At 40.9% G+C, this 12,514-nt stretch overlaps 1 protein-coding gene across 1 annotated transcript in view; it reads left to right on the top strand.

Annotated features, from left to right (window-relative positions):
• The window catches only part of LOC126355437 (5-hydroxytryptamine receptor), a 491,691-nt gene that overhangs the window by 430,624 nt on the left and 48,553 nt on the right, over window positions 1-12,514 (top strand). The window lies entirely within an intron of this gene.

Below are 12,514 nucleotides of genomic sequence, written 5' to 3'. Positions count from 1 at the left end.
TAATAGATCTTTATTATAACTACTGATTTATACTTTCGGATTTCGAAAAGTAAGTTACACACGCTAATATCATTGCGTATCAAAAGTGGCGCATTGTCAGAGGAGAGTACGTGTTCCGTGTTTCCCGCAGACACAGTTCTGCTGTTGCATGGATGACAGGCGTATGCAAAATTGAAGTACGTGAGGTAATAAGGTTCATGTGGGCAAGACATCTAAAATATACACAATTTCAGCGTGAAATTCTGTCAGTATATGGACCTAATGCAGTGTCGTGTCGATTCGTAGCAAAAAGGCGTCAAAAATTTGACTAACACCGCACAGACGTCGGTGATGCTGATCGAGAACCAAAGGCGATCCTGCACACGTGATTTCCATCTTTTCAGGAATATGAAAGAACGTCTAAGGGGAAAGAGATTTTATAACGATGATGTATTAGACGACCATCAGTTTGGCTTTAGGAAAGGTAAAGGCATCAGAGAGCGAATTCTGACGTTGTGGTTGATAAAGGAAAGAAAACTAATGAAAAATCAAGACACGTTTAAATGACTCGTCAACCTGGGAAAAGCGTCCGACAATGTAAAATACAGCAAAAGGTCCTAAATTCCGAGAAAAATAGGGATTAACTATAGGGAGGGACGGGTTATACACAATATGTCCAAGAGCCAAGAGGGAATAATAAGATTGGACGACCAAGAACTAAATGCTCGTATTGAAAAGGGTGTAAGACAAGGATGTAGCCTTTCGCCCCTACTGTTCAGTATGTAGTTCGAGGAAGCAATGATGGAAGTAAAACAAAGCTTCAGGAGCGGAATTAAAATTCAAGGTGAAAGGATACCATTGATCGATCGCTGATGACATTCTTATCCTGAGTGAAAGTAAAGAAGAATTACATGATCTGCTGAATGGAATGAACAGTCTAATGAGTACAGAACGTGGATTCACCGTTAGTCGAAAAAAGACGAAAGTAATGAGAAGTAAGAGAAAGGAGAACAGCGAGGAACTTAACATCAGGATTTACGGTCGCGAAGAAGAGGAAGTTAAGGAATTATGCTACCTAGGTAGCAAAATAACCGATGACGGATGGAGCAAGGACGACATCAAAAGCAGACTAGCACTGGCAAAAAAGTCATTCCCGGCCAAGAGGCCTTAATTTAAGGCAGAAATTTCTGAGAATGTACTTTTAAAGCGCAGTATTGTATGGTTATGAAACATGGACTGAGGGAAAATGGGAACAGAAGAAAATCGAAGCATTTGGGATGTGGTGCTACAGACGAATGTTGGAAATGAGGTGGACAGATAAGTTAAGGAATGTGCAGAATCGGAGAGGGAAGCAATATGTGGAAAACACTGAGAAGGAGAAGGTACAGCATGATACGACATCCGTTAGTACATCAGGGAATAACTTCCATGGTACTAGAGGGAGCTGTAGCGGGGAACAAATGTAGAGGAAGACACAGACTGGAATACATTCGGCAAGTGATTGAGGACGTAGGTTGCAAGTGCTACTTTGAGATGAGTAGTTTGGGACAGGAGGGGAATTCGTTGTTCGCACGGCAGTTGTCTTACGGCTCCTTGACCAAGAAGCGGATTGCTGTCGTGGTGGGAGTGAAGGATTGCTAGAAAGTTCCGAAACCGTTTCCAGAGACATGTTGACTATGTTAAGAAAAAGTGTCATGTATCTGTGACATCTTGAAGTGTAGTGCAGCATTCAACGACAGTTACTTGACCTGCCACGATAATGAGTAACTTGCTTATTCAAGTCTACTCCTAGTACCTCAACTCACGATTAGGTGCACGACAGCTCATAAAATCTTTCGAAGCAAGCGGAGGATCAAAACACCGGTCTTTATGTGGGATGGGGTACCGTATTGTTATTATTACACGCTCGCCGTAATCAAAAGCGATTTATTAGAGATAAATATTATGAGGACTTGCTGAAAACTGATACCTCCAATTTTTATCTCTGTTCTCAATATCGGCTAAGGTATTACATGTCATGCATATTACTCAGTCGAATTTCCCCACATCTCTTACCCAAGTTGCAAGTCTTTGCCACTAAAGGGCTTTGAACTTATCGGGTAACATGGCGGTGTGTAACGTAATTATGTCGCTGCATGACAAACAGCGTGCTGTAATTGAGTTTCGAATTCGAAGCGTTCGTGTACTCGTGGAGCATCCGCTACTTTAGATGACAACGCCAGACCACACACGAGCGTTGCGCCATTTGCAACAATGATTTCTCTGTAGTCGTTCATTTTTCGTTGTATCTAAACTTCTACATATTTGCCATTGTACTTGGCCAGTGTAATAATGTGTATTTGATATTTATTTGTGTCATGAATGGTGTATAAGCCCTGTTTGCTCAGCCTTTCAATCCCCAAGGCAACCAAGCGTCATTCCTCGTTTCATGTGTAAGTTATGGAAATTTTTTAAATGTACAAAAAAAGGTATTGCATGAGAACAACAATGTGTGTGGAATATATATTGGGACACAGGAAACATACGTGGAACACATGAAAAACATCTTTTAGTGCCCCTTTTTTCTTCTTCCATTTGCACTACATCCCGGCATAGGACTCTGGCAGCGTCCTCTCCAACCTCGTCACTCAGTTTCAACCTCGGTCGTTCTCTTGCTCTTCTTCCTCTAGGTTCACTGCAGCAGGCTTTCCTTGCGGGATCTATCTCATCGAGTCATATTACATATGCAGCTCACCTCAGTCTGCACAGCTTTATGAACTTTACCACATCATCCTCCTTGTAGCACTCACAAAGTTCGTCATTTCTTCGCCTTCTCCAGATCCCATTTTCACACACAGGTCCAAAAATCGTCCTCAATATACTCCTTTCATGTGATCTCAGTTTGTTTTCACCCCGAGTCTTAATTGTCCATGTTTCTGAGCCATGAGTAAGAACTGGGCGTATCAGCGTTTTGTAAAGTCGGCACTTAGTCCCTCATGATATAAGCTTGGATTTAAAATGTCGCAACATTTCAAAGTAGCATCGGTTAGAAGCACTTTTGCAAGCCATAATTTCAGTAAAGGTGGTGCCATTTGCTTCTGTCTTTGAGCCCAGGTAGGTGAAACATTCCACTCGCTCAAATGTCATTCCGTCAAGGGCCATTGTGGGCTGTAAGGGTTGGTTAGTGCCATTATACATATACATCGTCTTTCCTTCATCTTCTCGGCACTCAGTTATAGAGCCGAAAATGCACTTCGTAGATCTATAAGTGTTCTGCTCATTAAATCCAAGTCATCTGCATATCCCAGCATGTGTACAGACTTACAATAGATAATTCCGCTTCTCTAGATACATGATTCATGTACCATTTTTTAAGCGCCAGGTTGAAAAGTAGGCAGGAAAGCCCATCTCCTAGCCTTAGTCCAATGATATAAGCTTGGATTTAAAATGTCGCAACATTTCAAAGTAGCATCGGTTAGAAGCACTTTTGCAAGCCATAATTTCAGTAAAGGTGGTGCCATTTGCTTCTGTCTTTGAGCCCAGGTAGGTGAAACATTCCACTCGCTCAAATGTCATTCCGTCAAGGGCTATTGTGGGCTGTAACGGTTGGTTAGTGCCATTATACATATACATCGTCTTTCCTTCATTAATTCTCAGGTTCATCTTCTCGGCACCCAATTATAGAGCCGAAAATGCACTTCGTAGATATCTAAGTGTTCTGCTCATTAAATCCAAGTCATCTGCATATCCCAGCATTTGTACAGACTTACAATAGATAATTCCGCTTCTCTCGATACACGATTCATTTACCATTTTTTAAGCGCCAGGTTGAAAAGTAGGCAGGAAAGCCCATCTCCTTGCCTTAGTCCAGTTCGAGTGGGAAACTGAGGTGACAGCCTTGACTGGACTCAAACGCACAAATTTTCCAGGCATTCGAAATTCCCGCATAGCCTCATAAAGTTTTGCCCGGTTTATTGTGAATTAAGCAGATTTAAAGTCAATGAAACGATGGTACACACCAACACTGAATTCATTGATCTTTTCTATTATTTATCAGAGAGTAAATACCTGGTTTATAGTTGACTTTTCCTGATCTGAACCTACATTGATAGCTTCCAATAATATATTCTGCTATAGGTGAAAGTCTACTAAACAGGATATTTGATAGTATATATGATATTTAAAAGTGTTATGCCTCTGTAGTTGCTGCATTTAAAAAGATCTCCTTTCTTATGCACCAGGCACATTACTCCTACTTTCCATTCTTCTGGTAACTCTTCCATTTCCCAGATGAGGTACACGATCTTGTAGATCCTACGATTTAGCTCAACCCTCTAGCTTTCAGTAGTTCCAATGTTATATAGTCAGTCCCTGGTGCTTTATGGTTCTTCAGTTAAGCAATTGCTTTGTTTACTTCTCCTACAAATGGGGAGGTACTATGGCATCATCTTCTGGAGCGACTGGGATATCTTCAACAGGGGAGTCTTAAGCATCCAACATTTCACTGAAATACTCTACCCAACGCTCCAAGCCGGCCGAGGTGGCCGAGCGGTCCTAGGTGCTACGGTCTGGAACCGCACGACCGCTACGGTCGTACGTTCGAATCCTGCCTCGGGCATGGATGTGAGTGATGTCCTTAGGTTAGTTAGGTTTAAGTAGTTCCACTTTCTAGGGGACTGATGACCTCAGAAATTAAGTCCCATAGTGCTCAGAGCCATTTGAACCAACCATCGCTCCAATACCTCTTGGTCATCGGTTAGTAGTATCCCATAATTACTTTTACACAGGTTGATGCGCGGCTTAAATGCTCTTCTTTCACTGTTAATATTCTGATAAAATTTTCTAACATCATTTGTTCTTCCAATTGTCTCCAGTTTTTCAATCTGCTTCTTTAGCATTCCCTTTTCTTTCTCCAATGCAGTTTCTTCCTTTCCTTTTATCTTGAAAATTTCTTACCGCTAAAAGAGTATATGATTTCTCAAGCATTTTCTGTGTGCCAGATTTTTCTCCTGACTTATTCGCTTACATTTTTCATCAAACCAGGAATTCCTCGGTTGTTTTCTTTCTTTCTCTAGCACTACTTCTGCTGCTTTAATGATGGAATCCCTGCAAGCGTACTATTCCTGATCCAGGTTATCACTTACACTGGGGGTGTATAATGCAAGATTCTCAGCAACCTTGTCTGAGTACGTTTAAGAGATGTCTTCATTTTTTAATTTTAATACCATATACTTTCTCTGAGGTGTTCCTTTGACTTTTTTGTATTGAATATTCGAGCTCTTAGTTTCGCAATTAAAAGGTAGTGGTCTGAATCTACATTAACTCATCTGTAATTTCGTATATTTAGTACGTTTGGGGAACGCTTGCCATCAATAACTGCATGATAAATTTGGTTGAAGGTACGCTGATCAGTTGCTTTATTAACCCTTTTGTGTGGGAACATAGTGCTACCTACAGCCATGTTATGTAACAGTGCTAACTGGATGACTCTGTGGCCATTGTCATTTGTGTATTCATGAAGGCTGTGCTTTCCTACTGCTGGGGGGGGATTATGTTCTTCTTTACCCACGTGTGCATTGAGGTTTCCAATAATTGTTTTAGTATCATACACAGGGCGTCTGCCGTAAGTTCTATCGAGGCTCTCAAAGAGGGTGTCTTTATGCTGGTCATCTGATACTTCTGTGAGTGGATGTATATTGATCAATTAGTACTTTGAGAATCGGGTCTTCAATCTCATATGTGAGATCATAGATGTTATTCAAGTGAATGCACTCAGTAGGTGTTTAAACTTTTGTCTTACTGCGAACCCTGTACCAAATTCATGGTGGCTCTCTGAACCATGGTAGAAAATTATCCAGCTTCCCACATCACGCACCCCAAGTCCATTCGATCGTATTTCCTGTAGGGCAATTATGACTGCCTTGGTTTTATCGAGTTAATCTAGCAGTGACCTCAGGGCCCCCGCCCTTTACAGCGATTGTGCGTTTTATCGTTTGCCTTTAACAGAACCATGTCGTCGTTCATAAATACGTCCGGCTTCTTTACTCTGAGGTGTCTGAACAAGAATTTTTTTTTTTACCGGAAGGAGTTGTCAGCCAAATTTCCTACCCCCAGCTTGGAGAACCAGGATTTGTATGAGGTTTACTCCTTGAGAAAAGCTGACTTCACCACGCATATAGAGCCCTCACTGCCTTATGTTGTGGGACACACTTTGTCTGGCTCCTATGTGAATACCACTCCGGCTTGGGTGACCCATCCAGTAGCTACGCTACCGCCGACACAGTTCTTGACTTCATCGGAGCACGCAAACCCTTCCGCCCGGCACTGAAGGTACCTTCGATAAGGCGGTGTCCCCTAGGAAAGCTATCTTTTAGTGAGCCTGCAACAAGCAATGTGGGCAGAGGTCGGGTGTACCTGTTCGGACTGCACTATTTTATGGTGAGGAGATGTGCATCTTATATCACCTTGTGAGATGATTACACTTCACGTTGCCATTGTGGATACTGATTTTAAGGAGGACATAAAAGTAGATAAGTTTCACCCATAGCCCATGCCTGCCTTCCTGGTATATCTGGGGTCAGTGCCACAGTGTCACATATCAGGATGTTACCATAACATATTTTAATGTATAGATTATCATCATGTCTCGTACCGTTGCATGGTCCTAGAAGATAGCATGTATGAGGGCACAAGTAAGTGAACATATAACGGACAATTCCTTATTGTTTCTTCTTACATATATTTTTAATCTGTTCTACTCATGCATTTGATCACAATTAAAAACGTCTATAATATAATTTATTCGAAGTTCACAGTACTGAAAAATGTGATATTACTATAGCCAATTCATTGGGCAAATAACAGTTAGTTCGCACATTAAAATGACTTATGCTTTAATATCACCAATCTGACCCTAGATCTTAGCCTCATACACGTTCATTACTAATAATGAGATATCTATTGGATATAATTGTTCTGTGCACTCGCACTTCCTTGACGAAAACCAGGACAATATACAGTGACAATTCGTGATGGAGTCATAAGCACCTGTTGGCAGGCAGCCCACTGACACACCTCAGAATCGGCACGCCCATTAGCAGGAGCCTGATCAGTAGCGTAGCCTGCCTGCACGCCTTGATCTCCATCGCCATTTGGCTTTGTACAGATACATTTTCAAAGTGTTCAACGTAGATGGGCAGGTGGCATCAAAGGTAGTAGTCCTGAACTGAGTGGTCTTAGTGGAACCCTTTGCTGTTTTTGCTGTGTCAATGTCACATCACTCCAGGATCACGTCACAGGACAGCATGAAACCATGAAACGGGAGAGAAGCAACGTTTACTGCTTCAGGTCACGTAAGAATTTCGTCGAAGGTTGTGAACTGTTCCGTATGGTTCCGTACACCAAAGCAAAAATTACATACGCTGTATTCTCTAATGGGGTGCAATCACGATCATCGTGGTTCCGGGCTAATGAAGTCGTTGGAGAAGTTGTTTCATCATTCGGGGAGTGCCAGCAGTCTCCAGTGATGTCGGGAAGGTCACCCTGTTGCTCATCGCATTACGAACTGTCGTTTTCGAACGCGAAATTTTCAGGAATCGAGTCCCCAACGGAAGGTTTCACTGATGCCCTTCACGCCAGCCGATGAAGCCTTTGCATGAATGTTCTAATATGTGTAACATCGGGAATGTTTTCCTCGGCTACCCATAATATAACCGTGTGATTTCAACGCTGGGCATCGCAGTTCTGATCCCCATCGTAGAGACGTTAGGAGAAGGTGTGAAACGTGGTAAGAAAGAACATTACGCCCTTTCCATCTTGTGACACGCTTACCTTCGAGTTTGGTGGGATTATGGTGAAATGTGATGCGAATGTGATACCTCTCATGTACTTCTGAGTATGGCCGTTTTTTCGCGTGTATCGACACCGTTCTGTCTGAGTCGTCGCCGAGTTCGAGAGTGACACCGCAGGTCACCATGCTTTTGCACCATTACAGCGGAAGGTTGCAGGCACCTTTACGCCAAATTTCAAACTTCTCTGTTGCAATGGGAGAGACTTACGAGATTTCCAGAAGTTACCGTTTAATTTTGTTGCACAGTATAATAGACTGAAGACACAAATCCGGAGAAAGCCAGGGAATATAAGTACGAGAACTATCGCAAAATCAGCTTTACAACTCATTCATCCAAACTTCTGAAAAGAGTAATACATAGAAGAGAGGAAAAGAAAATGGAGATTTTGTCAGACAACAACCTGTTTTTTTTTAGGGGAGGTAAAGGCACCACGTAGGCAGTTTGTCATTGTGACTGACAATTAAAGAACTGCTTAAGAAAAACCAAGGCAGGTTCATAGGATCTGTCGACCTCTAGCAAGCGTTTGACATTGTAAAATGGTGCAAGATGTCAGAAATACAACAACAGGAGTAATCTTTGAGGAGAGACAGTTAATTTACAGTATGTACAAGAAGAAAAACGGAACAGTATGATCAGGAGACCAAAAACTAAGTGTTCAGAGTAAAAATGGTGTTAGACAGGGATGCAGAACGAAAGTTTCAAAAGCTGGGTTAATATTCAAAGTAAAGTAACGTCAATGATACGATTTGCTAATGACACCGATGTCCTCAGTAAAAAGGAAGACGGACTAAAAGACGAGTACAGAATGTGAACTGAAAGTAAACATAAGAAAAACGAAAGTCTCGCGCTTACAGAATATGAGTGAAAAGTAAACAGAAGATAAACTAAAATAATGTGGAGTAGCAGAAACAAGATTAGCGATAGACATAACATCAAAACTGGGGGCGGTTAAGTAGACTAAGTAACGTAATTCTGCTACCTTGGGAACAAAATAGCTTAACGAATACTATGAAGGGAGTTGTGTCTTTCATGGGCCTCAATTTGAGGAAAAATTGCTCAAAATGTACGTTCAACTGGGATCATTTTGTGGCAGTGAATCGTGGACTATGAGAAATCGGGTAAATAACCTAAATATTTGAGATTTGGTGATATAGAAGGGTGTGCTGATAAGGAGGTTCTCCACAGCATCAACAAAGAAAAGAACGTTTGGAAAACACTGACAAAAGAAAGGACACGATGATAGGATATTTCTTCGGACACGAAGGAATAACTTCCACGGTACTTGAGACAGGAGTAGCGGGTAAAAACTGTACGTGAACACAGTGTTTGAAATATATCCATCAAATAAGTGAGAATTTAGGTTGCAGGTGCTCATAGATGAAGAAAAAAGGTTCAAACGGCTCTGAGTACTTTGGGACTTAACATCTGGGGTCATCAGTCCTCTAGAACGTAGAACTACTTGAACTAGCCTAAGGACATCGCACACATCCATACCCGAAGCAGGATTCAAACCTGCGACCGTAGCGGTCGCGCAATTCCAGACTGAAGCGCCTAGAACTGCTCGGCCACACCGGCTGGCCCATAGATGAAGAGGCTAGCACAAGAGAGGAATGTGTGGGGAGTCACGTCAAACCAGTTAGTATACTGATGACTCCAAAAGAAAGAGGATGGCGATGCGAAGAGTTTGATTGCAAAAAGGAAAGGGGCATTCTTGTAGATGTCATTAGGTATCACGGTCGTGACCAGAAGCACTTGCGCAAGATGTTTCTAATGTCGTCTGCTTGATTGGTGTGTTCTCTTATCGAAGCACTGAAAGCTCAATGAAAGGAGTACTACGTTGGTACGTGTATGTTCATGGGTTGTAGTATGAAGGAGGCAATCTAAATAAGGGCCATCAGGAGTTGCGAAGACTGCAGAGAGATGGAATGTAAAGTGATTAAATTGCAGAGTGTTTAACATCACCTAGGGCGTCTGGTATCGGATGACTGTTTTGGAGGAGGAGAAGAGTTACCGCTAGTGAGCCGATGGAAGGCTTTCGAGTAACTGGACGTTTTTATAGAGCATGTGAAGTCCGCCTCATGTTTGTCGCCAGTCCCGGCGTTTTTTATCGTTTAATAGCTTTCTTATTTAAGACTCAAAGTAAACCGAGTACTTCTTCATTCCACTCGATGGTCTTCTGTCTTTGTAGTAAACGGAATATTAAATCAAAAACTATATAGATTGCACAGTTAACTTTATGCACGTTATTTGTTTCGTCAATAATGGTTTCACTTCCAAGGGTACTCCGTCATTCATTATCTTGAATACGTTGCATTGTCCTCCTTGGGGCAGCGTTTTGGGAAGAACGGAAGGTACCGGTCGGAGACCAGTCGAATAGATAGCTGATAGTTGCTTGGTAATCAGAACGACTGCTAAACTGCTAAACTATTAAATTGAATTGTATAAACCATTTTTAAAATTATAACATGATTATTTATTTCATCATTTCTCTAAAAATCTTTTGTTAGTACTACCGTTCTCAGACCTACTGCTACGCAATGTACATTATATTTTGTGTCATGGAGATTGTTGGGCATACAATGCATTAACGTTGCAAAGTAACACAAATCAAATAAATGACATGGAGAATACAAATAGTGCGATTCTCGTACTACAAGGCTAGAAAACATCGAATGGAATGAAAAGGCATACGCTTTACGGTGTGTGTTAAATTAGAAACTTATTAAACTATTAAAAAAACGCCAGCACTGGCACCACTGTCACGGCACTCTTGTTTTATATTGCCTATGAGGAGGATGTAGGCACAAGTATTGCAAAAAATGGCACCTCCTTTGTTTTTGTTTTATTCTTTTTAACTGATGCATTTAGTACAATTGTAGAGCCTCGTATATTTTGATTTCCATCTAATTCTCTTGTGTTATTATGTTTACAGATGAAATTGGCAATAGCACAGAATTCTAAACTTACTAGTTACATGTTTATTACAGTATTTATTTAAACCGCCTTCTCTAGATTTGTTGAGTCTGTGGGACTCATCTAGAAGCAGTCAATTATTTAAAATGAGCTGTTGTGGGAGGGTATACGATAAATATTTCGCTCATTATTAACAAAATAATCATTATGATTGTTACTTTTATAAAACAGTTCACAGTGCCAAAAATTCCTAATTTTCAGTAAATCAGCTACGTCGTCCTTCAGTTAAGGCAACTGTTCTTTTCGATGGTGTAATCAGTTTTATCATTAATTCAATTAGAAAAACAGAACACTGATATACTTACCCGCTCAGGATTAGCTGTTTCTCCCTGGGTACGCTTTGCAAAATTTACTTCAGACAAGCAGCAGACCTTTCTTGTTGCGACCTAGAGTAATATTGTTCCCTTACTGATGGAGGATAGAGAGACGTGAAATATGTTCAGCTTAAGTCCATAAGTAATGCCCACTCCAAGTAGTAGTCATTACTTAATTGTCAACTGACCAGCTCCTACAGCTGTCTTGAATATGGTTATTGAAGTCTTCTTGACGCCTTTGAATTCTACACTCGACGACTTGCACCTGAAGCATGTGAACATAGCTCGGTAGATACGACTTTGAAACAGAGGAAAGGAACAGAGAAGGGAACTTTCATGATGACCTAAAGCTGAATAGCTAACCCTCTGCTAAAATTTACCTTACCCAGTTACGGTACCGTAAAATGAGATGTAGAGAAAGAGTTTTCATTTTTACAACAAACATAAACTTGATAATTTCAGAAACAAATATGACAATCGAAATTATATGTCATTACAGGTCATCTGAAGAACTTCCAACTTATAATTACATGTGGAACCTAGCTCATTCTTTCACAACATATTAAAAAAAAATGTTGGTGTTCCTATTCATCCCGTAGAGAGGGGTGAATAGTAACAGGAAACAGCATTGTTAATCTCATTATTTTTTCTACTTGTTGGTCTTTGGAGTGAAAATGGAATGCCAAAAACTGTTTTGGATCCAGAAGAACAAGAAATAAAATCTATCTGGCCCAAACAAATTCTTTCAGTAGAAAAAGTAAAAATATTGCATGAATTGAGTTTTTTTGCTCTGTTGTCCAAAGAACTGTTTTATCTCTTAAGTGCTTTATTTGAACTTCAAATCAATTAACTTGGTTTCTTTGTTAATAGCATACATTAAGTCACTCTCGTCACATTTGAAAATGAGGTCTTGGAATCTTTTAGTCTTACCCCCAAAAGAGCTATCGAACAACATCTTATCGACAAAAAAGATTACGCCTCACCTATTAAAATAAATGTTTTTAATCGCATTATTTAAGGGACATCAACATAATCGTGTGACTAGGGCCTCCCGTCGGTTACACCGTTCGCCGGGTGCAATTCTTACGATTTGACACCACTTTGGTGACTTGCGCGTAGATGGGGATGAAATGATGATTGGAACACCCAGTCCCTGAGCGGAGAAAATCTCCAGCCCAGCTGGGAATCGAACCTGGGCCCTGAGGATTGACATAATGTCGCGCTGACCACTCTGCTACCGGGGTCGGACAACATAATCTTTAACTTCTAACTCGCTCTTGGGTTAAAAACAGTGCAAGATGATTTTTAATTTCCGTCATGTTCTTGGTCTTTTTCCGAAGTACTGTCTCTGTTCATCCCACAGGTTATAAAGATGCAATCCTACATTTTCAATTAGCCGAAACACAATGCACATTAAAG

This window comes from Schistocerca gregaria, chromosome 3 (assembly GCF_023897955.1).
Source record: "Schistocerca gregaria isolate iqSchGreg1 chromosome 3, iqSchGreg1.2, whole genome shotgun sequence".
NCBI classification, from domain to species: domain Eukaryota; kingdom Metazoa; phylum Arthropoda; class Insecta; order Orthoptera; family Acrididae; genus Schistocerca; species Schistocerca gregaria.
This window is presented reverse-complemented; position numbering and strand designations above follow the sequence as displayed.